Raw genomic sequence first — 24,170 nt, 5'->3', positions numbered from 1 at the left:
ACATTGGGGAGCAGGGAGAATGACTTCTAGGACAGACTAGGGAGTAGCTTCAGGAGCTCCTTGAGCTCCGGCATGTCTCATCTAGCTTAAAATTTTACCAAAAAGAGGCAGATTCCACATTCCCCCCCCCGCCCCCATTTTCTCCTGCGGAATGGTGCTAATTCTTGCTCCTTTCTCTATTTCTCCCCACCTATCTTCCTTTCTTCAGTGGGACTTACTAGTCTCCTATAGGGAGCAAAATATGCTGGGAGCACAAAATAGTTTGGTTTGGGTTACATCCCTGAGCATGTGCAATCCTATATGCACTTACCAGGGACAGTTGAATGCAATGGAATTTATTTTTAAGTAGACATGCTTTTCTTGCCAGTAAGTACTTTAGGTTTCAATGAAATGTACTTCCAGCTAAATGTGCTTAGATTTACTGCCTGAGGCTGCAATTCTCCACACACTTACCTGGGACTTTTACACACAGCAGGCTTTACTGCAAGTTTACTGGGAGGCTTTACTGAGAAATTGAAGTTGTCCCAAAGAACCAACGCAAAATAGTGGCTTTTTTTTTTTTACTCCGGATATAAATCAGGCTACACTCTAACGAGCAGTGAAAAACCTGAATTGCGTGTGAACTGCTCCCCAATAACTCGCAGGGACTTCAGGGTAAATCTGGCCAACATGTGAATGCAGCACCTCCATTCCAGAGGAGAGGTGTGTTAAAGGGCTTTAAAAGCCTCATGTGAAAAACCTCCTGGAATCCAACTTTACTGAATTTGTTCAGAATTCTGAGAAAACATACACAGGCTCACACTGCATGGTTGAAAGTCTCCTTTGCTAATCTGCAGCAAGGGGACCAGTTTAATAATTAGTGTTTCTAGTGTGTTCTAGGCATTAAAAGTAGCACAAATATATAGTACGCAATGTATATCATTATATATTGTGACGTGTGCGTGTGTGTATTCAGTGAAATGTATTTCCAGGCAGCATACTTATTTTGAAATATCAGACTTAAATCCTTGGGGGCCTGGGGTGTGTGGAGGCCCTGGACTTTGAGGGGCTGGGGGCCCATTTTAAAATCTCATCTCTGGGCCCATTCCAACCTTGCTATGCCCTGGCAAAATAGATACTACACATGGGTTTCTGCACAACACCTGCACAGAAGAAACTTTCGTGTAGAAAATGTTTCTCTTGTAAATTGACCCTGAATTTTCCATCCATGACTGGGATATCTGTCTAGTGTGGCAAACTAATGTATGCTCATCCCTCCTGGTGCCAAAGTAAGCACTAGTGTGGTGAATGTACATATACCCCATCATGAGCAAACAGTCATCACAAGACAAAGTCTGGCAGGAATCATTCACTAGTTTATAGGCTCCCCCACACTCCGCCACAGAAAATGACACTTGGAATCCTCACATAACTCCTGACTGTTGTTCTAAGTCTTTAACAAAGATCGCTCATGTCTTCAGGTTTTGATTAACAACCATGTCTAGATGGTACAGTGTTCTAGTCTAGATAGCACAGTGTTCCTTTTAATGGGGATTTCCAGATATTGTTGACTACAAGTCCCATCATCCCTGTTTGGACAGGAGTGCAATTTTAGTGCTTGCCCTATTTTCCCTTGATACGTCCCTGCTGCTAAATATAAGAGAATTGCCACTTGAAAAAGGTGTCTCTTTGCTCAGTTAGCAGGGGATCCCCACGTTTCTCTCCCTCTCCCTCTCCGGAGTTGCCTCTCTGGACACTTCCAAATCACTAGAACCATGCAGAGGACAGTGCAGAGGGCTCAGCCTACCAAGGGGGAGGCAAGGGGAAGCTGTGAAGACCAATCTTATTTAGACAGTGGGCCTGAGAAGCGCCAATACTAGCAAAAGCAGTAGAAAAGCTCCCAAAAGACATTGTCTACAGGCTGAGGGACGTATCCAGAAGAGACTATGCTTTTAATATGGGGCACAGGGCCTCCCTGTGAACACAAGAAGAAGACCACACACTGGCCAGGCTGTAACAAGTCGGGAAGCGGGGGACTTGGAAGGGCAAATCAGTAGCAGAATGACACTATCAGACAGACAAGAGAGCTGGTCTTGGAGAGGAGAGCTGGTCTTGTGGTAACAAGCATGACTTGTCCCCATAGCTAAGCAGGGTCTGCCCTGGTTGCTTATGAATGGGAGACTTGAAGTGTAAGTACTGCAAGATATTCCCCTCAGGGGATGAAGCTGCTCTGGGGAGAGCAGAAGGTTTCAAGTTCCCCGGCTTCTCCAAGACAGGGCTGAGAGAGATTCCTGCCTGCAACCTTGGAGAAGCCGCTGCCAGTCTGTGAAGACAATACTGAGCAAGATAGACCAATGGTCTGACTCAGTATATGGCAGTTTCCTATGTTCCCATGTAGGTCACTGCATCACTGTCTGCTGGCTCCGTTTGACATAGAGCTGCCTCTTTGGGACTCTGATCCCGATACCTCCAATATGTATGGAAAATTAGAAACTGCTTGCTTTCCAATAGCAAATGGTCTGTTCCCATATGTTATAGCTTTAATGGTGCTAGAATACAGAGAAGAATGCATTTACTATTAGCTAGAATGCCCATAAAGATCTAAGATCTAACATTCGTAGTGGTTAGAGTGCTAGACTAGGACTGGGAAGACCCGAGTTCAAATCCCCATTTAGCCATGAGACTTGCTGGGTGACTCTGAGCCAGTCACTTCTCTCTCAGCCTAACCTACTTCACAGGGTTGTTGTGAAAGAGAAACTTAATAATAATAATAATTATTATTATTATTATTCGATTTCTATACCGCCCTTCCAAAAATGGCTCAGGGCAGTTTACAAAGAGAAATAACAAATAATAAATAACAAATAACAAATAAGTATGCAGTACACCGCACTGGGCTCCTTGGAGGAAGAGCGTGATATAAATGTAATCATCATCATCATCATCATCATCATCATCATCATCATCTTTTCTTTTACCTAACAATAGAGAGAGTGTGTGTTTGTGTGTGCGCGCGCGCACATGTGTGTGAAAAGTACAAATCCAATTTTTAAGTACAGGAAGTAAAAATGCCACTATCCTGATATGCAAAGAAAAACATTTTAAGCACATGAATGTTTGAAAATATCACTACAATGAAAAATATGTAGGATTTGTGTGGCCTTATGAAAGCAGAAAGAAATAAGGGTTTGATTCATGAGGCAATGCTGTCATTATTCAACAATTTTAATGTGGAACGTGAACAAGAAATGCCCATTTTATTCTTTGCGCCCAATCAGGAATTCCAAACTCATGGGGATACAAAAAGAAAATCGTGCCCTGCATATTTATTTTTCTAATGACTACAAGCAGAATTTAAAAAAAATAACTGCCTCAGATCCAAGATAAGACTTCTGTTATTTTTTAAATTATTTCTAATTAATCAGAACAAAAATGATTTTATGGCCTATTCATGTTTAATGGTATGGGTGCCTATGCCAGCTTTCCTGTAGACACGCTCAAAGAATAGGATAGGAGAGATGGTCAGTAGTGTAGCTATAATTGAGCGGATGGGTTCAAAGAAATACCTCCCCTGCTCCTGAGGGCCTCCCTACTCTACCGCTCCCTATTTTCTTCATTATCCTCTTCACTCTGAGGGGCTGCCAGAGAGAGGGGCAAACACAGGACCCCTCTCCCCTAGCTATGCCCCTGGAGCTGGTCTTGTGGTAGCAAGCATGAATTGTCCTCTTTGCTAAGCATGGTCCACCCTGGTTTGCATTTGAGTGAGATACTACATATGAGCACTGTAAGGGTATGGGGACACTCTGAGAAGATCATCTGCATGGCAGCTCCAAGATAGGGCTGAGAGAGACTACTGTCTGCAACCTTGGAGAAGCAGCTGCCAGTCTGGTTAGACAATACTAAGCTAGCTGGACCAATGGTCTGACTTGGTACGACCAAGTATAAGGGAACTTCCTATGTTCCTAATAATACACAGGACCAGCCTTGCTTTGAAGTTTTTCTCCAAAACTACAGGCTGGTTATCATTCTTATTCCAGTGTTATTTAAATGAAAACTCTGTGTTCCTGTGGCAGGTTTTCATTTAACCAACGTTGGAATGATCGTGAGAATTCTCTGTGTGTCAGAATACAACAATTAGTTTTTCAAGCAGCAGGCAAGATGAGATTGGTGTATGTCATTAGTAGGAGGTTCCTCAGGAGGCATTGTGCATCTCTCTTTGGACTAGATTTGTTCCTCAACACTACTATACAATAAAAAAAAATCTTTTTAAGCCACTCAACTAAAATATTATTTGTTATGCCAATAGCATAAAAAGCTACACAGCTCGTTAGGCTTATGTGCACTTAAAAATTAATCATGAGATATAAAACAATGTATTGCCTCATTACAGAGGCATAACATATCAGAATAATTCATAGCTACAGTAGTAATTATAATTAGAGTCATTCCAGGTGCAATGAGACATGATTAAAAGGTTAACTCATAAGAGTGGCACAAGTGACCCTTTTTAGTGGTTGGGTTTGACAAAACATCATACTTAGCCAAGATGTATAGCCTTTAAGCAACATAATCAAAGATCTCTGCAACTGAGCTAGATAGTGAAAGCGCAAAGGGTGAAACGACACATTACGTTAAACATGTAGTTTGGCCCCATGTGCTTGCTTTTTGTAACTCAAAGAGCAACTAGAACAGAAGAGTCCATGTTGGGACTGCAGTGGGGGGGGGGGGAGGGAAGGTTTACATCTTTCCTCCAGTGTGTCCCAAACTGTTCACCTCCCATTTCCCTTGTGAAGGCAGCTTCTCCTCTGATCGAAATGAGGCAGCTTTCCTACTGATTTGCACTGAGTGGCTGGGGGCACTCAATGCAAATCAGAACTGCAGGTTTAAAGCCTTTCCTCCCATACTACTGTCCAATTTGACTAATGGTTGTTGCTTGGGGGCTACATTGAACTTCAATGGGAAACCAAAAGGAAGAATGCCTTTTATGCCCAATTCCCTCTCAGTTTTTGATATGAAATACTTTAATATGTTCAAAGGCGACAATAACCTTTTGCCAAGCACTGTGGCAGATGATACCATAAATACTTTCTTCTTCCATGAAGGAAAGGGCTTGTTTTCCATTTCTCAGCTCACTAAAGAAGCTAATTCAAAGACACCTAAAATATCGGCCGGGGCGGGGATAGGAGGGGTGTTAGGCAATATAGAGCTTGACCACTATGTCCTGAAAGGTTTAGAAAGCAAACTATTCTTAGTGGATATATGGGTATGCCTATTGCCCTGCTAAACGCAGACAGTGCATTCATGCATAGAAATAACCCGAGGGCTTAAAATGAATGAATTTACAACAGACCATATACACAGAAATCAATTACAATCTTAGAAAGCATAGTTCTTTGCCTTTGAGGAACTTATCTGAAAGCAATGATGAACCTGATGTGAAGTTTTATTCAATAATTTAATTTAATTTCAATAATAATTTTCTAACAGCTTTAACCAAGGCATTGGAACCACATACTACTATTAGGATTTATAGAAGTATTGGGAATAATAACAGACTGTGGACTATAACAGGTGAAAAACAAGCCCAAAATGTTTAATATTTAGCTATCAAATTGAACAGCATTATTCTCCCTGCTTCCAGTTCCAGCAAAATGTAGTATCTTTCCCAGTAACCTAGCTTTTACATCATCTATTATTTTTGACATTTTTCTAAATTCAGTCATTGTACTCTAAAATTGCCTGTTTGCTATATATACTCAAAATCTAATATAGTCTTGCAAAAATGGGTAAACTGTGATAAAGATAAGTATACTGCCAAAATTCATTTTTTGAGAGTATTTCAATCTCTAAGCTGCAAAGAAATATTTATTTGGTATTCAATTATTAAAAATTGTATAATGAAAAAAATATCAAGAACATAAGAACAGCCCTGCTGGATCAGGCCCAAGGCCCATCTAGGCCAGCATCCTGTTTCACACAATAGCCTACCAGATACCTCTGGAAGCCTACAGGCAGGAGTTGAGGGCATGCCCTCTCTCCTGCTGTTACTTCCCTGCAACTGGTACTCAGAGGCATCCTGCCTTTGAGGCTGGAGGTGACCTATAGCCCTCCTAATAGTAGCCATTGATAGACCTCTCCTCCATGAAGTTATCCAACCCCCTCTTAAAGCCATCCAGGTTTTTGGCTGTCACCACATCTTGTGACAGAGAATTCCACAAGTTGTTTTGTGTGAAAAAGTACCTCCGTTTTTTGGTCCTAAATTAACTGGCAATAAATTTCATGGGATGACCGCTGGTTCTAATGTTATGTGAGAAAGAGAAGATTTCTCTCCATCCACTTTCTCCACACCATGTATGATTTTATAGACCTCTATCATGTCTCCCCGCAGTCGTCTTTTTTCTAAACTAAATAACCCCAGTCTTGTAACCTTGCCTCATAAGAAAGGTGTTCTAGGCTCCTCATCATCTTGGTTGCCCTCTTCTGCACCTTTTCCAGTTCTACAATGTCCTTTTTTAGATGTGGTGATCAGAATTGTATGCAGTACTCCAAGTGTGGCTGCACCATAGTTTTGTATAAGGGCATTATAATATTAGCAGTTTTATTTTCAATCCTCTTCCTATTGATCCCTAGCATGGAATTGGCCTTTTTCACAGCTGCCACACATTGAATCGACACTTTGAATGATCTGTCCACCACGATCCCAAGATCCTTCTCCTGGTCAGTCACAGACAGCTCAGATCCCATCAACGTATACTTGAAACTGGGGGTTTTCATCCCAATGTGCATCACTTTACACTTGCCAACACTGAACCGCATTTGCCGTTTTGTCGCCCACTCACCCAATTTGGAGAGATCCTTTTGGAGCTCCTCACAATCTGTTTTGGATTTCACTTCCCGAAAGAGTTTGGTATCATCTACAAATTAGGCCACCTCACTGCTCACCCCTACTTCTATGTCGTTTATGAATAAATTAAAAAGCACCAGTCCCAGTAGATCCCAGGGGGACCCCACTTATTTCCCTCCATTGTCAAAACTCTCCATCTATCCCTACCCTCTGTTTCCTGTCCTTCAACCAGTTAGCAATCCACACATGTACTTGTCCCTTTATTCCATGACTGCTAGGTTTCCTCAGCAGTCTTTGATGAGGAACTTTGTCGAAAGCTTTTTGGAAGTCCAGGTATACTATGTCAACTGGATCACCTTGATCCACACACCTGTTGATACTCTCAAAGAACTCCAAAAGGTTTGTGCGGCAAATTTATCTTTGCAGAATCCATGCTGGTTCTCTCCCAGCAGGGCCTGTTCTTCTATACGCTTAACAATTTTATCCTTGAGAATGCTTTTCATCTATTTGCCTGCAACAGACATTAATCAAACTGGCCTGTCGTTTCCCAGATCCTCCCTGGATCCCTTTTTGAAAATGGGTGTTACATTGGCTACTTTCCAGTAGTCCAGTACAGAGTCTGATTGCAGATGGAAGATATAATTTTGCAAGGAGGTCGGCAATTTCACATTTAAGTTCTTTAAGGACTCTTGGGTGCATGCCATCTGGTCCTGGAGATTTATTAATTTTTAATTTTTCTATATAGTATAGAACATCATCTCTCATCACCTCTAGCTGACTCAGTTCTTTAGCCTCCATCCCCAAAAAGCCTGGTTCAGCAACAGGTATAGGCTCAGTATCCTCTGCAGTGAAGACGGAAGCAAAGGATTCATTTAGCTTCTCTGCAACCTCCATATACTCAATAATCCCTTTTACTCCTTCATTGTCTAATGGTCCAACCGCCTCTCTGGCAGGTTTCCTGCATCTGATGTATTTAAAGAAGTTTTTGTTATTCCCCATGATGCTTTTAGCTAAATATTTCTCATTACAATCGCTTCTTTAGGATCAGCTGCAAAGAAGTGTGCAAAGGATGTGACATTTTTAAAAAATGCATTATATATCCATATATTTATTTATTTAACTATTTATTAAAAGATTTAATATACCGCCCAATCCACAGACTCAGGGCGGTGTACAAGGCAAGGAATCCAGAATAACTTTCATGGACATGCCAGGTACTACCATGTCCATTGAAAGTAAGTCTGGATTCTGACCATAACAGCGACAACGAATCTGCAAGTTCCACAAGAGGGCAAGGTAGATTTTTGGAGATTTCCCTTTTCCTCTGCAGTTGTCTGTGCCTCCAAAAACTATCTCCCTGAAGCAGAAGTTTAGTTTGCATGTTGGTCACTGAACTTTTCAGAGAGCTGTTATTTTATCACATGTCTTTCCCTAAAACAGCTACACATATTTCACAACTGCACATGCTAAAATGATGCTCCAGATGCTATAAGGGGAAAAGTAAAGCAAAAGAGATGGCAGCATCAACAATTAACCAAGATCTGGAGCTAAAATAGAACTGAATAGCACGAAGGGAAACTTGTAAGTTGGACATGAAAACATACCTGTTTAGTCAGGTTTTTAGTTTATAGTTTTAAAAGTTTTGAGTTTTAGAGTTTATATCTGCATTTAAAACCATTTTATTGTGTTAATGATTTAATTGTAATGTTTTTAGATTGCCAACGTGACAGAGGTTGTTATCCACCTACGTACTTGGATGATGAGAGATGCACACCCATGCTAGCAAAGGAGATGGAGGTGCCTGTGCAGGCAAAGGGAATCCGTGCGCCAAAGCCAGATTTTTCCTGGGGAGCCAGCAATCTTTGGGTCAGCTCCTGGACTAGAGATGTTGATTGGGGAAGCATGCGGACCAGGCAACATAGTTTCACGAAACCACAGGTGAGATTTGATGCAAGAGGATTGGTTACTGAGCCCAAGGGGTCCAGATTCCAGGGCAGGCAAGTCTTGCATTAATTTAATATTTTGCCAAGGGCACCTAGTAATGGTTACTTAGGTGCCAAAGGAACCTAGTAGAGCCTACTTAGCCCTACATTCTTCAAAGTCTTGCTGACACTCCATCAGGATAGAAAAGTAGTTCAGATTTTAAGTCAAACTTATACAGTATTAAAAGTATATATAAAAATTCTTAGGACTAAGCTTCACATTTTTGGAACCCTGGACAAACACATGTCTGTTTGTTTACATGTATTTGAATGTGCTGTTTTATGTGTTTAACCCATTCACAATATTCTTGAAACATAGAAAAACACACCACACTAGAACAGCTACCACCACTAACTGTTTTTCTCTTATCAGTTCATAGCTAGAAAAGGCAGCAAGGTGATTGTGCTTCTTATTTGTACACTTATTCCAGATTACCTGCAGAGCAAACCTTTGCAAATATCTCCGCTCAAACAATTTCTTTTTATGAAAAACAATATTCCTTGCTACTTGCCATAATCACAGCTACTGTGCACTGGCACATAGAAGCAATAAAGCCCCATGTCTATATTTACATGTGATTATTTTTTGCAGAAAAGATATGACAGCATGCCATCTGCAAAAGCTGCAGGATATGAAATTAATTTCCACAACTTGTTGAGGTGGCGAGAAATCCAAAGAGACTACCAAGCTTTCTTTCTTTTTCTTTTCTTTGTTAAAAAAACAGAGCACAAGATCACACACTAAAAATAAACCCACTTCTGCAGACTGAAAGCTTTCAAAATAAAACTCTTACAAAAGGTGTTCTCAGAATAGTGAAATATCTGCCAGGCTTTCTCAAAAGTTAATCCTTGCTACAAGATTAGAAAACAAGAAGTTCTTGAGAGATGGCAGGTGATTAAAACTGACAAAATTTTTGGTCTATGGAACCTGGGAGAACAGGATTCTTGTCAAATTCAATCCCCCACTGATTCCCAGGAAAAGAGCTGACAGAACATTCACAATTCAACAATGAGTGTGCTGTATTACTAAGGACCTGCTGAGAGTCTTGAAATATTGGGGGGGGCGGGGTTAAGCCCGAATGATGTAAAGTGCCTTTCAAATGATATGCAAGATATTATAAGATTTCTTTTTTACAAAAAGGAAGAAATTGTAAGTATGCAGGCAGATAAGGATAGCATGGACTTCATAAAAGTGAATTCTACAATACAGTATGGTTTTTCTTAAGAAGAGCTTATTTAGCCTACCAACTACTAGCCAACTTGTGCTCCTGTTAGCAAAACGGTAGCGTCTTATAGAAGTTCTGATGCACACATGGAAATTTTGCATATTTTTATTTATTTTTATTTTATTTATTTGTTTTACATTTTATATCCTGCTCTTCCTCCAAGGAGCCCAGTGCAGTGTACTACATGCTTAGGTTTCTCCTCACAACAACCCTGTGAAGTAGGTTAGGCTGAGAGAGAAGTGACTGGCCCAGAGTCACTCAGCAAGTCTCATGGCTGAATGGGGATTTGAACTCGGGTCTTCCCCGTCTTAGTCCAGCACTCTAACCAATACAGCACACTGGCAAGAGATTTGCTATTTACCAATGAATGAGCCATCTCCATATGATTTAGTTGTCATACCTAGTAATCCTTATTTTCAGTCTCAATAATCTAACACAACAATAAAAGCCACATGAAATCACGACAAGCCAGTAGCATTACTGCAATAACATTATATGGTGACAAATAGATCAGGTCCACAAAACTTTGTCATATAACTTTTACTGGATCCAGTTGTGGCCAGTATGGACGGAGCTGGGGGATGGGAGACGAGGTGCTGTGGGGCTCATTCACACTCATCTCACCCCATCCTGGCTGCCTCTGTCTGTTGCCTTGTCCTGCCATTAACCCCAGGCACATGGGCTGGTATTAGCCAGGTTTGGGATAACCGGGCAAACACCAGTCTGCTCATATGCAGTTAACACATGGCATAGTGAGGAGAGAGACAGAGAAGCAGTCAGGATGGGGCAATATCTGTAATCCAAAATTTTGCAATTCAGGAGTGAATTTGTTCTCCCGGTGTTATATTATAATCTCTTTGGCAACACCCCGAGCAAGAACAATCCACAGTTCTTGATGTAGTGCTAAATTCCATATGCTGGGGATATACCCCAACAAAACTTCAACATCCTTAACTGACAATGATAACTGCAACGTTATATTAACTACCTTATGAATTTCAAACCAAAATGGTGCAATAATTAGACAGGACCAAACTATAAGTGCAAGTGTGCCCTCATACAGATGACACCTCCAAAATCTAGCAGTCTGCAGTCATCCCTTATTAAACATTCTCTGAGGTGTCCAATAGACACGAAATAAACATTTCTACGGTATCAGCCACATTTTGAGAGCTAAAAAAGCATATTTCATTGCCTTCAAAGCAACCCACCATTGATTTAATAATTCAAGGTCATTAATTCCAAATAATTCAAGGTCAAAGATCTCAGATATAATCATTATCAATCTTATCAAGATCTTTAAGCTTCTGATAAAGCAAGGCAACAGGCTAAGGTGCATCTAATAAATGTTGCCATCTAATAAAAGGATGGGGCAATATGAGTTTGAATGAGCTATAGCTTGTCTTTTGACCCCCACAGCCCTGCTTATACTGGCCGCCACTGACTGTGCCACACAAGTCTGCCTTAGGAGGACTTTTCATAATTACAATACCATAATGAAAAAGCCTATCTCATGTTCACCAGTCGCACTCATAGCAAAAACCTCAGATACTGACCAGAGCACACAGGTCCATGTCGAACAAGACAGCCCTTCAGACATCCCAGCCACAAACTATTTAAGGCTTTAAAGGTTAATATCAACTTCTCCAATTGGGTCCAGCAACAATTTGGTAACCAATTAAGTTGAACTGTAAGAGGCAGCAGGGCACACCTGACCATCCAGAAATAGCCTGAAGCCACAAGACTATTATTTAAGGCAATGTGGAACCTAATGTAGAAAAAGGCTATACCTCTGGCCATCCAACCAAAAGTATTTCAGTTTTGTTTATTATCCCTATCCAACTCATTATTGATCTCATGTGCTATTTCACTATTTCCCTGAAATCTAATTAGAAAGAGCTTGGAATCATCACCAGCATATTGCTGACATCTTAGCCAAAATCTCCAAACAACCTGTTTTAGTTATTTATTGAAGATGTTAAATAACCTATATCTACAGGAGATGCTGAACACCATAAGGACCGCTTTTGGGGACTTTCTTTTCAGGAACAACCAGAACTAGTTTTGCACAGTTCCTCCCAGTTCAATCCCAGCATGGCATTCCAGAAGACGACCATGATGAATGGTACTTAAAGCAACTTAGAGCTCCAGGAGAATTAACAGGATCATATTCCCTCAGGCTGGAAAATGTACCTTGGACACCTCCACATCCTTACCTTTCCCAACTATGAGGTATTCTAGACTGGCTGATTATTCAGCTCTGAAGGATACAGTGAAAGCTTCTTCAGCAAGGGCTGCTTTAATGCAGATGATATAACACATCACCTCAGAGGTACATTAACAATCTCCATCATCCAACAGTCGGCCTCGCCTGGCTATCTTGTTCACAACCTGAGGTTGCCTAAACTGAAATGTATTTACATGAACATGACAAGAAGGCAACATGGACACATGCAACACCAACTCTGTAGCTGAGAGTCAAAACAAATACAGTATGAATTATTTTATCACCAAAGTGTCCATTAAAAAGTTCTCATTAGTCATAAAAGTTCCATAAAAAGTTCATTGGTCAGCTCTGTACAGATGCAATGGAGATGGAATATTAAGCTTTTAATAGGGGTGTGCACAGAACCGCAGAGCTGCGGTCCTGCACTGTGGGGTGGGTTCCTTTAAGGGAGGGAGAGGGTTTACTTATCCCTCCCGCCGCTTTGCCCCCTCCAGCGCGCGTATTCCTTGTAGTAATTGGGGCGGCAGGATACCTCCCTGCCGCCCCTTCTCCCTCTTTAGTGCAAAAGGCTTACCGGAGCCTTTTGCGCATGCGCACGCCGCGCGCGAGCTTCACGTCTCACCGATGTACGTGGGAGATGTGAAGCTCACGTGCGTGTGCGCAAAAGGCTCCGGCAAGCCTTTTGCACTAAAGAGGGAGAAGGGGCAGCAGGAAGGTTTCCTGCCGCCCCAATTACTACAAGGAATACGCGCACTGGAGGGGGAAAAGCGGCGGGAGGGGTAAGTAAACCCTTCCCCGCCCTCAAAGAAACTCACCCCACCTGAACCAAACTGGCCAGGTCTGGACCGGTCCAGACAGTCAGGAGGCCTTTAGAATGGCCTCCGGACCCATCCGGACCCATCCCTAGCTTTTAATAGCAAAACTAAGAAACAGATCAGGTTCTACTAAGCAGGAAAGGGGGAGAGCCAGTCAAGACACCTATTGATTCCAGAAGGCAAAGAGGGAAGTGACATAGTCACCAGTCATATCTGTAACAAACTTTTTTACAGCCACCAAAAAATTATTTGGACCTCGCTCCCCAAGGCAGCGAGATCACAATCCTATGAGGAACTCCGCCTCTACTATTTCCACTGGATAGGTGAATTATTATTCATTCATTCATTCATTTATTGATGCATTTATATACCGCCTTTCATTAAAAACAACCTCAAGGCGGTTTACAAAAGTTTAAAAACATACAATAAAATGACAATAAAAATATTAAGCTAAAAATATAAAAACAAACCAAATTTAAAAGCTATAAAATACGAGCATAAAAAACTATACACAGGTAAAAACACATAGAAGCAGCAATAAAAACAATCATGTAAAAGCCTGGATAAAAAGCCAAGATTTAACAAGCTTTCTAAAAACTGTGATGGAGTCTGAGGAGCGAATGGCCACTGGGAGAGCATTCCAGAGTCTGGGGCAGCAACAGAGAAGGCCCTGTCCTGAGTGCATGACAGCCGAGCCTCCCTCATTGTCGGCACTCGGAGCAGAGCCCCCTCAGATGACCTCATCGAGCGGGCAGCAACCCTTGGGACCAGGCAGTCCCTCAGATACCCCAGGCCCAAACCGTTTAGGGATTTAAAGGTCAAAACCAGCACCTTGAATTGGACCCGGAAACGAACTGGCAGCCAGTGCAACTCTTTCAGAATGGGTGTGATGTGCTCCCATCGGGCAGCTCCAGATTACAGTCTACAATTCCGCAGTCCAACACAAGCCCCAACACCACCAAAGGATGGTAATCAAGAGCTCAACCGAAGAGAGGTAATCAGGAATATTGTAGTTATCTACTTGCTAAACTTGCTTCAGTTGGCTGGAACCATACTGAACTCTGTCCAGGGCAGCATGTCACAAAGCCAGAACTAAGAGTTGATAAGCACTGTGAACGTGTTCTAAATCTTTTTTAGTTTTGAATGAATTACATTGTGGTGTAAAGTTGGCATTTATAATTTGAAGCATCCATCAAAAGGCCTCAAAGAACTTACAGCACAGTATTAATAATTCTGAGTGGAATCCAAATGGATAAACTAGTATCGTCCCGATATTTGTCCCGATATTAATAAATAATAATAAAGAGAATAGATATTAGATTAGGAATTTGGCAGTAGGCCAACAAAAATCTCCTTCACAAAAGATGCATGAAAGAGGTTGCAAGAAGGTTCCTTCTCTTTTGTCTCCTTTTTGAGTTCTTCTGACACCACTCAAAGCCGGAAACTGATTGAAAATTAACTGGATTAGACACTTGCACTGAGTATTAAGTGATAAATTCGACTTTGATAAATTTAAGTAGAATTCATCAATAGAAATTGAATTCCAAAAAAAGCTCTTATATTAATAAAACCACTTGATCAGATTTAAAATGCAAATTAAAAACCTGTACACAGAAAAGTGACACATATGAACTATTAATGTTTACCCTGAATTAAAAAGGATGTTCAATTTCATTCACATCCTGGACATCAGAGAGCGTAGATACTGCCTAGCCTCTAACCATGATACATTCCATTCATTTGTAAAGAATAAAAGGTTAAATGTGAACAAATAATATTTTTGCTTTTTACAAAATAAATGAATATCATTTTACTAAACTGATTAGTTTAAGCATTTTACATTCCTTTCTAATTACTGTACCACAACCTATTGACTTTGCCCATTGCAAGAAAATCTACTGGTGGTGTTATTCAAAATTCCAGCAAACTGTGTCCATGGTGCTTGAGTCATATTACCAAAAGTTTGAAGTGATAAAAATGAAAAGGATGAAACTGTGCTGCAGCATGCATTTAAAATACATATAATTGATCGGATGGAACCATATAGTTTATTGGCAAGTGCAAGTTCATTAGGCAAATATGAACTCAGAGTTCCTTTATTAAAGTGGATATTACTGATCTGATCGGCCTTATCTTGTAGTAGCATTGAGGGGCTGTCACTGAGTCTTTTTAAATGTCCATTAAAGAAAATGAATGAATTAGTAATTTATTAAACTATATAGCTTATTAAGCACAGAAGTTGGCTGAATTCATCACAGTCACCAAGCATAAAAATAACTGCATGAGTTGTCTTTTGTTTTTTCTTTCTTTTTGTAGGTTTTTTTTTAAACTACAAAAGCAGTAGAAGGATCAAGCTTATTACTACTCATGATTTATTTCTAAAATGTGATCTTTAAATACATAGCCTGGGTGTGATGTATTAAACTGATTGGGGCGGGTGGGAGTGAAACAGAGAAAAAACAGCTTTCTAAAATAAAACAGTGGCATTCCTAACAATGCTAGAACTAGCAACCACAAATACTAAAAGAAATAATGAACAATCCTGGGAATTAAGACAGATTATTTTCACTTTTCTTTGACTGAAAAACACAAGTGACATTCTTGGGTGATAAACTGCTAGCCTTTCTGATGCCAAGGCAAAGCCCACAGCTACACATCCCCCAAACTGCTGACATAGAGAAGAGATAAAAAGAGATCTAATGTTCTGGGGGAAAGAAACTTTCAGTAATTTCCACAGAAAGAAAAAGCAACATAGGTTCCCCCCAGACATAATTTGTCACTTTTTTAGTTACATCTCTAATTTGATGCATACTGCAAGTCTAGCAAGCATACAAAAGCAGTGGGGAAGTTTTTTCAAAAGAAAAGAAAAGAAAAGTCAGCTGCTGTGTTGAAGAAAAAGACCCTCACAAGAATTCTGATGAAGTTTAGAAGTTCAGTAAACATTCCTCAGAATTCTGCTCCCCATTCAGCTGGGGATGATGGGAGTTGTAATTCAGCAACAGCTGGCTAGCCAAGCTAGCCTGCCCTTGGTTTACCAATTAAGTCCATGGTTGAAGTTCACTGTCAGTTGGAAGAAACAACAACAAAAGCAAAATGGAGAAAGAGAGAGGGACACTGACCTGAGCCCCTAACATTTAATAATATCCTGAAGGAGAGCATTAAGGTTGGAGGGCAGAGAAATGAGTGGCATGAGGCAATCCACACACGATATTCCTTCCCAGAAGGGTGGCTCCAGTGTGTGGAGGGGGGCACGGTAGTCTGCCCCCTCACCTGCCCCCATTTCTGTTTCAGAAATCTAATATGTGGGTCACAGCTCACCCAGCCATAAATGCACTTTGCCCCTTTTGTGCCTTCTCCCCCCGCCCCCCGCCCCCGCCATCCAGTGCACTGCGCTCCCAACACCAATAGAGCACTCATGTTCAGGGATGACAGCCAGCCCAATGCTGTGCCTTCTAGCACTATGTTGCACAGCAGGGGAAGGTTTCCAGAGGGTGAGAAAGGATGCTGCAACATGTTGTTGCAGGTGAGCACTTTTTCTAACTACATTTGTTCTATTAACTGTTAAATATCATTCAGTCTCTTGGTCCCACTATATCAGCTTTGAGCTCTATATTAAAGCTTTCCAGTCCAGGTTATTTCTTCCCCCACCTCCCCCAATTGTCCTTTTCATTAATGCTTCTCTATACAAGCTTCTCTGTTAGGAGTTCACTGTGTTCTTTTCTCCCACTCTTGGACTGATTTCACACGTGCCATCAAAGGATTTTTGAAACTCTGTCTTGTGTTGGTATGCATGTATGCAAGAGAGAAATGCTGTTTTCACACTGCTTGTATCATACTTTAAAAGCCATTGATTGCCCGGAAGGAAAGTGGAGTTATAATCATATTTCAGACTTCCTACATTTCCCCCCCCCTAACTTCTGGAAACAGATACATTGCATTAAATGCATCTTTAGTCTTCCAGCCCCCATATTTTCCATAGAGCTGTAAGTATTTGGGAACATTTTCCCCTTTTAATCTCTTCTTCCTGTAGTGTTCAGTACACTGTGTTACTCAGTTCTTCCTCCTTTTCCTTGGGCATCTTATGTTCAACATTGTAAGCACTGCCACAGCCTCTGGTCTCCAGTAAAAGTGATAAAATTTCCCAGCCTGCTGAGCACAAAAATGGGCATGATTACACTTACAACCTTAACCTCTTCAGATAAATAACACCCTAAACATGAAGAGTGCAGGCAGGAGCTTGAGTGTTGCTCCAAGGATGGACCTTCCAGACCTGCTTTGGACACACTTCTCTTGTTCAGTATCTTTTGTTGAACACTTCAAGCAGGAGGTGGAGGCTGTGGCCAGAGGTGCCTTTGCCCAACTTCAGGTGGTCCACCCAACTGCGGCCCTATATCAACCGGCAGGTCCTGGCAATGGTAACTCATGCCCTCGTCATCTCTCATCTGAATAACTGTAATGCGCTTTACCTGGGGTTGCCTTTGAAGATGACCCGGAAGCTTCAGTTGGTCCAGAATGCATCGGCCTGCCTGCTTATGGGTGCTAGAAGATATGATATTGTTACACTTCTGCAGTCGCTGTGCTGGTTACGTATTTGCTTCCGGGTCTAATTCAAAGTGCTGGTTCATACCTTTAAAACCTTTCATGGCTTAGCACCTGTTTACCTTCAGGACCACCTCTCCTGGCCAGTCCTGTCCTGTCCTATGAGATCTTCTCAGGCTGCCCTTCTTTCGGTCCCTGTTGTTAGAAAGGTCCATAGTACTAGGGCCTGTGGAAGGGCTTTTTCTATTGCTGCCCCTTCACTGTGGAACTCTTCCCCCGCCCCCAATTCGGTCTGCCTCCACCCTTTCAGCATTTAAAACCTTATTGAAGACATTTCTTTTCCACCAGGCATTTGCCCTTTAAATATTTATTTATTTATTTATTTATTAAATCTTGGATGCAATTCAAGTCTGTAGCTAAGAAAAATGTAAAGCCTGCACCCTTGCACTAGCTCCTGTATTTCATTCAAGTTATCTTCTGAACATTCAATTTCTGATACTTAGCAGAATTCCCAAATGAAATTCAGAAGGCAAGAGAAGCTCAAATGCACTTTAGATCTGATAGGTTGTGCTTCTTTGTATATTCACATACTGCAATTTAAAAGTGAGCCTGGGTAGAGGTCCCTCAAATGCATGGTACAGATAGGAAGTGCACTCCTGTACATGGGTTCAACATAGTCCCCTCAAAATAAATTGGTGGCGCTTATGACACTGCCAAAAAAGCCAGAGAGAGAGCCATGTTAAAGAACTGAACCTGAGCCCATTCAAAGTTTGTTACATCCCTGGCCAGAAGCATAGCCCACAGCTGAATGGGTAATGAGTGCAAACCCCAACCTTCTTTCTGTGATCACAGCTAGCTTTTCCTTTTCTTTCCCCTGGCCCAAACATGGAGCATGCATTACTCTCAGGGGCATATCTAGGGTAGGGCAGGCAGGGCACGTGCCCCGGGCGCCACTCTAAGGGGGCGCCATTTTTTAAAATTTAAAAAATGGCCACCGAAAACAAAATGGCCACTGTGCATACTCAAATGGCCTCTGTGAGGCCCTAGGCCATGCCACGCCGCACAGAGGCCATTTGAGCATGTGTGGTGGCCATTTTGTTTTTAGTGGCCATTTTTTTTTTAAAAAAATTATTTTAAAAAATGGCCACTGCACATGCTCAAATGGTCCCTGCAAGGCCCCAGAGGCCAGCGGGGGCAGGGGGAACCTTTGCAGACCCCCCCCCACAGTCTTTAGGAAGCCCCCCAAAGGGGCTGCAGGTAATTTAAAAAATAATAATAATAAAATATAAGTCAGTGTACACATATTTAGTTTGGCACTATGTACAGAGAATCAGGGCTTATGAATACTGAGCTGAAGCTTATGAGCTAGGATTTTATTCATTTGCTCTTACTTTGCTTCTTGTGATAAGTGAATTAAATGTGATGTCTTAATAATATGGCTATTAATGGTGAGTTTGTCTTTGAATCAGTGTGAAATCCTTAGTATTAAGGCCCACTGGGAGTTTCTTGCTCTATTTCTCTCATTTTAACTGTCTTTCTGAAAGACTAGAATATTTTCCAAGCAGTGACACAGTTTTCTCTGCATATCCTTTAATAATTTTCAGAGTATCTGGGAAAAGTCAAATTCTCCATTTATTTTTAAAACTTATGTAATAGTGATGCTACAATGCATAGTAGAGAATTAGACAGGCACTTCTATTTAGTTTTCCAAGTACACCTCCACATAGTATTTGGGTATTTCATGAGCCCCAGCATACTGAAATTTGTGGTTTTCCAGCATTTTGTGGTGGAAAACTACATCCACTGCTAAATAGTTTTTGAAATATTAAAAGATTAATGAGCCTGACTTGTATTTTTGAGCTGATATTATGGTACAGTTATCTGAAAGATAGGTGTCAGATGTTTGGACAGGGGGCACAATTTCAGTGTTTGCCCTAGGCGCTATTTCCCCTAGATACGCCTCTGATTACTCTTTCCAATATCGATGAATTTCTCTCCCAAACTTTCCTTTCAATGTGGAAAGAAGAAATTGAATTCACCACGAACATAAGAAAGACACAGATTAAAGGCCTTCTGCATGCACACAGACATATTGTGCCTTTTAGTTTCTTCTGAATAACAATTGTAACGAAGGTGGTAACTGGAGAATGTTTCTCAATTTTTTTCAGCACATGCCTACTGGAGATGTAGGGCTCTGTCTAGAAGGCAGCAAACCTGCAATTAAAACTTGCCAAAAGTTGAAAGGTTATTCAAATGCTATTCAAGCCATAGCAATCACCCCATCACAGATATGGGTTGAACTAGGGCTGTATTTTTTAAAAAAAACATTTTGGCTCCAAAAGATCTGATTAGAATGGATTTTCCATTTAAACTAATGATGAGCGTCTTTTGTCCTGAAAGCCTTCCCCTAGTGCAGTAGCTTCAGTTTTGATGCACTTGTGAGAGTTACATATCAGTTTGTATCCTCAGCTCAGCTCCTTCTTTCACATCTAAGCCCTGCTTAAAGGACACAGCAAGCAAGGCCCTGGAGTCAGCTTTTGGGTCCCTAAAGAATGGGCATGACCTAGCACACCTCCCACTCCTTTATCCATCAGCCATGACTACATCAACAGCCTTTTCCACCTGAAACCCTTAGAGGGGGCTAGGCCCTTTCAGACTGGCCTGTGGTGACTCTAGTCTCCGATCCCTTCTTAAACACTCTAGTTCCAAGAATATTACACATAATTAAAAAATCTCAAAGCTTTAATGTCTTTAATGTCTTCTTCATTATGAATCCCACCGCCCATTGACGTCATCTAGAGAGGTCCGTCTCCAGCTGCCGCCAGCTCGGCTGGTAGCCACACAGGGGTGGGCCTTCTCAGTTGCTACCCCGAGACTGTGGAATGCACTCCCTACTGAAATACAATCCTCCCCATCTCTGACAATTTTTAAAAGGCATTTGAAACCCACCTCTTTACCCAAGCTTTTTCAGCTTTTTAAATTTTTAGGTTTTAATCTGTTTTTATTTTTAAATTGTCTAAATTGTGTTAAGGTTTTTTCTCCCTCCTTTTTGCCCCTTTATATTATCCCCTTTCTTTTTTGTATGTTTTTAACTTGTTTTCGTCATTGTTAACCGCCCAGAGATGAAAGTTTTGGGCAGTGTACAAATTTGATTGATAGATAGATAGATAGATAGGATAGAATGTTTCTTGTACCTTAAAAAGAAATCTGGCATTTTTATACACTACAATTAGAACAAATAGCTTTTAACTTCACGTTTTATTTTTATAGCTGCAACTACACATTATGTTTTGAAAATTCGAGCCCTCTGCAAATATCTGATAAAGATACCAATCTGTTCTGAACCAATCTGTTTCATGAGCTAGTCCAGCACAACCAAATAAATATGAAATAAACAGCAAAATATAACATGCTAGTGTGTCCTTACAATTGCTAATTAACTGGATGCTATTATCTGAATAGAAGCCTGTTGTCATAATTGTCCTAGATTCTCTCACACAGAATAAAAACTGATGATCTCGTGATTGGAGTCTATGGGTAGATTTAATCTGCATTTAAAAGCCATCTCATTACATCGTAAAACAAAAAACAAAAAACAAAACAAAACAAAGCATGGGCTGTGCAGGATAGCAAGAAATCATATACTCTCAAAACAACAAGGCAAGCTGCCTGAAACTCTGCCAGTTAGATATGTAAAACTGGAAGTGTATATTATAGCAGAGAAAATTGTTACATTTTTAATTGTATGTACAGCACACCATCTGCTCTCATGGTATGGGAGGTGGGGTGCGGAAACTCACATGCTAGGTTTCTGTGATTTACTGCCAGAAAGACTAATCTCCTTAAATAAGGCCAGGCATTCACCATGCAACTGAGAAGGTGGCAGACCGTCTCGAGAACCTGCTTCAAGCTGGTTCAATACTTCAAACTATGAGTACAAGACAATTAGGTTTGTTATGTTCCCATAATGGAGTGTTCATGTCTATACAATGAAAGATTTCCATATATTCCAAAAGCAAACAAGGAGAAGATTTTTCTGGATCCGCTTTCACTAAATGTGAATCATAATGCATGCATTCTAAGTACTTACAGACCTCTGCATTTAGCAGAAACATTATGTCCCGAAGGATACAAAGAATACTTCAAACTCCAACAGACCACCCATTTATCTGGGTTATTAAAACCAATATTAATATTTTTGTCTTTTGTTACCTGTGACGAAACTCAGACCTCCATCATCTTGAAGCGAGAGCATCACTCCACAACATTATTGCAGAAGTCAAGTGCCGTTTTCCTGTCAAATTTCTGACAGTGGGGAATGGGCAACATGACTTTATCAACTGAGAGAAGTGTGACATAATTCTAAAGAATTGTAAAGGAGTCACTCTCTGTCTGACAGATGAGAGGATGGGGGAAAGGCAAGAAAAGGATGCAGCAATTCTGGGCAGACTCACTCAGAAGTAAGCCCCCAAACTGCTTCTTCCTCACATTGCTCCAACTACCTACCTGGCTTCCCCCGATTGTCCATTCCATGTCTCCCCTTCCGTATTCCCTAAGTGTTCACATTCCATAACTAATAGAACTAGCTGAACCTGCACAGAGCATCTGTACGCTAGGACTTTGTTGCTCACCTTGCCCACCACCACAGCCCCTGCTTTATTGCTCAGTCAACCACCCACTCTCAGCTACCCCCTCCCCACCACTCATTCACTCATTTAACACCTCCCCGCTGCTCACTCACTCGCCCCTCCCCGCCGCTCGATCATTCACTCCCTGATTGCTCACTCACTCACCCCCTCCCCGCTGCTTGGTCACCCACTCACCCGCTAACTCCTCCCTACTGCTGGCTCTCTCACTCCCTGCTCACTTTCTCACTCACTCCTCCCTAATGATTGCTCGCTCATTCACCCTTCCATGCCACTCACTCACTAGCCCCCTACACACCACTCGTTCACTCAATCCCTCCACACCACTCATTCATTCAGCCCCTCCACGCTGCTTGCTCACTCCCCCTCCACGCTGATTGCTCACTCACCCCCTCCCACTCACTCGTTCCCTCCCACCCTGCCCACTTGCTGCCTCCCCATTTCCTCCCTCCTGCCACTTGCTCACTCATTCATCCCCTCCCCGCCACTTGCTCACTCATTCACCCCATCCCCGCCATTTGCTCACTCATTCGCTCCTTCCCCGCCACTTGATCACTCACTTTCCCCCTCCCTGCCACTCGCTCACTCACTCACCCCCTAGCCACTCCTCTTCCCTATCTGCAAATGGAATCCGCACTGCCCAATCACCACGGTGCTTCTGCTATGGTACCTCCGATTGGTAAAGTGCTGTATGGGTGGGGCTTGCCATGTACAATCTTAGTGTATTATATAATACAAAAAATAGTCTCATGCTGTATTTGTGTCAGTCTGCAGAGCTCTTCTGCATGCTCAGCAAGGCAATTTAGGCGAAATAGCTTAAACACCCTCAGTGCTACTTAACATGTTAAAGCCAGCGTGGTGTAGTGGTTAGAGTGCTGGACTAGGACTGGGGAGACCCAAGTTCAAATTCCCATTCAGCCATAATACTTGCTGGGTGACTCTGGGCCAGTCACTTCTCTCTCAGCCTAAGCTACTTCACAGGGTTGTTGTGAGGAGAAGCTTAAGTATGTAGTACACCGCTCTGGGCTCCTTGGAGGAAGAGTGGGATATAAAATGTAAAAAATAAATACATAAAACAAATAATGTTTAACATAGATTTCAATGTGCAGACGGTATACTGCCCATGGGAACCTAGAAACCTAGGCTCCACTTAGCTAACATGGGTAAAAGACACTATTAAACTTCCCTTTTTCACAAATGTTCCTTCTTAAGAACCCTGGGAGATCCAGTCATTAAAAACCTCCAGTATAAGATGACAGTTAAAATGTGTTTACATTTTCACTAGTGCTCTAAAACGAATGGAAATGGCAAGTTAAGGTGCTTGTCTTAACTTCCGTGCCATATAAGCTGTAAAGACTTTGTACAGTTTGGTATATGATAATTGCTTTACAAATGAGGCTCCATGCACCCATGCTTTGCCTTGGTCTTTCAGCTGGACAATGGGCTGAGAAGGGATGCATCCAAGAGAACAGCTGCAGGTTCCCTTATCACTTCCTAGAGATGCCCCTGATGAATCTTTGCCTGGTCCATCTCTGGTCAAGCCAAAGTGTGGGTGCAATGGAGCCTCATTTCTAAAGCCATCATCATATACCAGATTGTACAAAGTCTTTACAGCATCTATGGCACAGAATTAAGATGGGTACTTTAATTTGCAATTTCTGTTCTTTTTAGACCATGAGTGAAAATGTAAAGCATCTTAACTCTCATCTTAAACTGGAGAGTTTTAATTACTAATATAATATCAGAGCAACTGAAGAAAGCAGAAGCCAAAATTTCTGTTTGTTAATCAACAATCAGGGCTTATAATGGTGGTTGTGCCAGTATAATGAAAGTTACAATAACTGTAGTAACAGTTATAGCATGTCTGTGATGAAGTGTTCAGCAGTCTAGGATTCGCTGCTATGGACATGTC

The 24,170-nt window shown here is 41.5% G+C and overlaps 1 protein-coding gene and 1 long non-coding RNA gene across 6 annotated transcripts in view; one reads left to right on the top strand and one right to left on the bottom strand.

Moving 5' to 3' along the window:
* Window positions 1-24,170, bottom strand: part of NRCAM (neuronal cell adhesion molecule) — a 214,452-nt gene that overhangs the window by 167,025 nt on the left and 23,257 nt on the right. The window lies entirely within an intron of this gene.
* The window catches only part of LOC128327598 (uncharacterized), a 40,598-nt gene that overhangs the window by 822 nt on the left and 15,606 nt on the right, over window positions 1-24,170 (top strand). The window contains exons 2-3 of one of the 2 annotated variants that reach the window (XR_008308697.1): window positions 8,538-8,761; window positions 9,398-9,606. This is a non-coding gene — a long non-coding RNA (uncharacterized LOC128327598). Of the gene's footprint in view, window positions 1-8,537; window positions 8,762-9,397; window positions 9,607-24,170 lie in introns of those variants that run through there. The other variant, XR_008308698.1, reaches the window with a different exon arrangement.

This window comes from Hemicordylus capensis, chromosome 5 (genome assembly GCF_027244095.1).
Source record: "Hemicordylus capensis ecotype Gifberg chromosome 5, rHemCap1.1.pri, whole genome shotgun sequence".
In the NCBI taxonomy this organism is placed as follows: Eukaryota; Metazoa; Chordata; class Lepidosauria; order Squamata; family Cordylidae; genus Hemicordylus; species Hemicordylus capensis.
This window is presented reverse-complemented; position numbering and strand designations above follow the sequence as displayed.